This window comes from Camelina sativa, chromosome 20 (genome assembly GCF_000633955.1).
Source record: "Camelina sativa cultivar DH55 chromosome 20, Cs, whole genome shotgun sequence".
Taxonomy (NCBI): Eukaryota; Viridiplantae; Streptophyta; class Magnoliopsida; order Brassicales; family Brassicaceae; genus Camelina; species Camelina sativa.
In genome coordinates this window covers 13,434,638-13,439,613 of record NC_025704.1, presented here as the reverse complement: position 1 = coordinate 13,439,613, position 4,976 = coordinate 13,434,638, and positions in this window count along the sequence as shown.

The following is a 4,976-nucleotide window of genomic DNA, read 5'->3' as shown; positions in this document are numbered from 1 at the left end:
AATTGTTTGCTTTGGACGTACTAGTTTGCATATGAAAGGGTTAATCCCATTGGTAATGATAAAACTAAAACAATGATGGTTTCTTTGTTTCTCGTATCTGTTGTGTGATTTGTTTTTTTTACTGACTATATGCTGAACAGGTTATAGCAAATCAAGTTAAAATGTTTGATTTTGTACTGTGAACCTCAGTAAGCAGTGCATAGTGTATACTTTTTCTCTGGTTACATATATCATATATGATGTTGGTTTTTGCAGGGAATAGATGGATCAAGAGTGGAAAAAGTATTAGAATCAGTACATATTGCAGCAAACAAAAACACTGTTCCTGGTGATGTTTTTGCCATGGTTCCAGGTGGCATCCGTATGGGTAAGGCTCTTAAAGGAACACTGAAAAAAGTAACGTGTTAGTATGTCGAAAAAGTAGTAGATGTTCATGCTTTAGGTAGAAAAACGTGAATCAAACCAAAAAGATGAGTTCTTGAACTTTTTGGGTACCTGTAAGTTCTCTGTTATCTGATCCTGCTTCAGTTTAGGATGTTACTTGAGAGTTTCATTGTTTCCTGTTTCTCACTTAAGACATCTTTCCTTTCATGAAAAATGCTATTATGTTTGGTGAATTAAATCATATGTTTGGATTTGCTGGCTCGATTTTTTCAGTTCTCTAACTTACTCGGATCATTATGGATTCTGATTTTGCAGAAGAAACTCATACTCAAATACAGCCACAAATACAGGCTAGGGCTATGGAAGCCTAGAGCTGATGCTATAAAGGTGTGATTGATTCCTGTGCTGGTCGAATTCCCGTGGCTATCTCATGCTTGTTTTTTGCTACTCAAATGAGTTGTCCTGAGAGTGATCGTAGGCATAGCAATGTTGTCAATTATTTGAATCTTTTCTGCATGCATCTTCTTGGGGGTATCCATAAGGCATAACTTGTCTCCATATATCAAGACTGCCTACAAAGTTACCTTTTTGCCCTGTCAAACGTATTCTTATTTTGAATCTAGTTCATGAACATGAAACCGTTTTTAAGGCTAGATGGATCATGAGTATTTTGTAACTATGCCCATCATAATCTTTTCTTACGGAAGAACAGAACCATGACAGTTTATAATGGTCCAAGCTGAGTCGAGTCTTTCGGATCTAATTCGTGACAACAAACGAAAAAAAGGAAAATTACAATTACTGGAAAAATTCCAACGGTTAGATTAATAAAGGTGTATGGAAATACACTTCAAAAAACAAATAAAAAAAGGAAACTAAACCTAAAATATGAAAATTGTTGTGAACTATGAGCTTGAAGGTAACAAGATGAACAAGATGTGAATGATCAAATGAGAAGAGAAGAGATCTAGAGATATAAGTGTATGGAAGCTACAGAGAAACTAGAGAGAAGCTAGAGAAAGTAGAGAGAGACTTAGAGAGACAATAAGACTTTTCATTACACATTTTTCTCTTCTACATGACTCCTATTTATAGAGGAAGGAGACAAAGACAATGATGAAGAGGTTGGGGATAAGTGTTACATGCAATGCATGAAAGAAGACACTTGGTGTATGGTTTGCATGAAAAGGGACACTTGTGCAAGTGATGTATACTCACACTAATTCTATAACACTCCCTCTTGAGTATCCATCACCAGTGATGAGTTATACACTGCCTCATTAAAAACCTTATCATGGAAAAACCCAGTGGGATAAAAACCATGACAAGGGGAAAAGAGTACAATAGTGTAAACTCCCCCTCGAAAAAACTTCACAGATCTCGTAGATACCGCATTCTAATATTATGAATATGCTTTCTGAATGTAGTAGTCGGAAGCACCTTTGTGAATAGATCTGCTGGATTGTCACTTGAGCGGATATGTTGAATATCAACTTCCTTCTTTTGCTCGAGTTCTTGAGTGTAGGAGAAAAATCTTGGAGGTATAGGCTTTATTCTATCGCTCTTGATGTAACCTTCCTTGATTTGGACGACACAAGCAGCATTGTCTTCGAATAATGTTGTTGTCTCTTTACTGGTGACTATTCCACTTGATTCTTGTATGTGGTTAGTCATTGATCTAAGCCATACACATTCCCTCGATGCTTCATGAAGAGCAATTATTTCTGCATGATTTGAGGAAGTGGCGACCAAAGTCTGTTCTGTGAGCGCCATGAGATTGCAGTTCCTCCAATTGTGAAAACATATCCAATTTGGGATCGGGACTTATGTGGATCTGATAATTATCCTGCATCTGCAAAACCAACAAGACCAACCGAAGAGTTTCTAGGATAGAATAATCCCAAGTCAATCGTACCTTGAAGATAACGGAGAATATGTTTTATCCCATTCCAATGCCTGCGAGTAGGAGATGAGTTGTATCTTGCAAGTAGATTCGTAGCGAATGCAATATCTGGTCTAGTGCAATTTGCAAGATACATGAGTCCACCGATAGCACTCATATAAGGTACTTCGGGACCAAGTATTTTCTCGTTGTTTTCACAAGATCTGAATGGATCACTATCGACATTCAAAGATCTATTGACCATTGGAGTACTCAAAGGAGTCGCTTTGTCCATATTAAAGCGCTTTAAAATCTTTTTCGTATAATTTGATTGATGCACAAATATTCCATCTTGGAAATGCTCTATTTGAAGCCCGAGACAGAATTTAGTCTTTCCAAGATCTTTCATTTCGAACTCTTCCTTCATATGAGTTCTTGCATCATCAATCTCCTTTTGAGTTCCAATTATATTTAGATCATCAACATATACAGCAATGATCACAAATCCCGATGGAGATTTCTTTATGAAGACGCATGGACATATTTCATTATTAACATACCCTTTCTTCAATAGGTATTCGCTTAAGCGATAATACCACATGCGCCCGGATTGTTTTAATCCGTAAAGTGATCACTGTAATTTGATCTCACAAATTTCATTAGACTTAGAGTCTAATGCCTCAGAAATCTTAAATCCTTATGGGATTTTCATGTATATATCATTATCCAATGATCCATATAAATATGATGTCACTACATCCATAAGGTATATTTCTAAATTCTTAGAAGCCGTTAGGCTCATTAAGTACTTGAATGTAATTGCATCATGGAGAATATGTTTCTTCATAATCAACTCCAGGTCTTTGAGAAAAACCTGTGCAACAAGTCGGACTTTATATCTTGTGATTTCATCTTTCTCATTTCTTTTTCGCACAAATACCCACTTGCAACCAACAGGTTTTTCATCTTTAGATGCAGTGACAAGAGGTCCAAAGACATTTCTTTTATTGAGGGAGAGCAACTCAAGTTGCATAGCCTTTTTCCATTTCTCCCAATCAGGCCTATGTTGGCATTCTGATACGGACCTTGGATCTGGATCATCTTTTTCATAATCGATCTCTTTAGATACAGAAAAAGAGAATATTCCATTATCATCATCGATTTCATCTCTAGCCTATAACATTCCATCTTTAGCATAGTTAATAGAAATCTCATATTTTTCTGTATCATCCTGAGGATTTTTCTCTTTATTTGGTTCTTCTTGAACTTCTTGAACCTTTTCATCTCCCATTTTCTTTTTCTTTCGGGGATTTTTATCTTTAGAGCCCATTGGTCTCCTCCTTTTCAATTGAACCTTAGGTTCATTAGCTTTGCTTCCATCAAATTCCTCTCTAGGAATTTCAACTCTTGATGGTGCATTTGCAGCGGGGATATATGACTTTGTCACCTTTTTGTATCTATGAACGCATCTGGCAATTGATTTGCCAAACCTTGTAAATGTACAATTTTCTGAACTTCCAGTTCACGTTGATTTGTAGGGGGATCAATGTATATCAACGATGGTGTATACCATGTGATATCTTTTGATTCTTGTTTAATACCTCCCTCTAACACTGGAAATTCATCTTCATTAAAATGACAATCGATAAACCGTGCTGTAAACATATCACCAGTTTGCGGTTCAAGATACCGAATTATACTCGGGGATGCATAACCGACGTATATGCCCAATCTCCGTTGTGGCCCCTTTTTTGTTCTTTGTGGTGGGGCTATAGGCATAAACCGCACATCCAAAAATACCAAGATAGGATATGTTTGGCTCTTGGCCAGATGCCAATTGTAAAGGGGAATATTTATTATATGCGCTTGGTCGTATTTGGACCAATGCCGCAGCATGCAATATAGCATGACCCCATATAGAAATTGGGAGCTTTGTTCTCAATATTAACGGTCTAGCAATGAGTTGTAGCCGTTTAATCAAAGATTCAGCCATGCCATTTTGTGTATGAACATGAGGAACCGGATGCTCAACATCGATTCCTATTGACATACAATAGTCATTGAAAGCTTGTGAAGTGAATTCACCAGCGTTATCAAGTCTGACTTTCTATATGGCATAATCAGGGAATTGAGCTTTCAACCTGATTATTTGGGCAATGAATTTTGTAAAAGCCGTGTTTCTTGTTGTCAATAGACACACATTTAACCATCTACTAGATGCGTCAATCATTACCATAAAATAACGAAATAGCCCGCATGAAGGGTGGATAGGTCCACATATATCACCATGTATTCTCTCTAAGAACAATGGTGATTCATTCCCAATTTTGGCTGGCGATGGCCGAATTATGAGTTTTCCTTGAGAACATGCATCACATGAAAGCTCATCAGATCTAAAAATCTTTTCGTTATTCAATGGATGACCATTGGAATTTTGCACAATTTTTCGTATCATGACTGAACCAGGATGTCCAAGTCTTTCATGCCATATCTTAAATGTACTAGTAAACTTAGAGTTTACTGTAACATAAGATGCAAAATTATTTATTTTTGTGCAATACAATCCAGAGGATAACATTGGCAATTCTTCCAATATATGTTTCTTCTCAGATGTTATGCAAAGATATTCAATGTCATTCTTATTCAGAGTCTCTATATGATATCCATTTCTTCGGATATCTCTGAAACTAATCAAGTTTCTATGAGACTT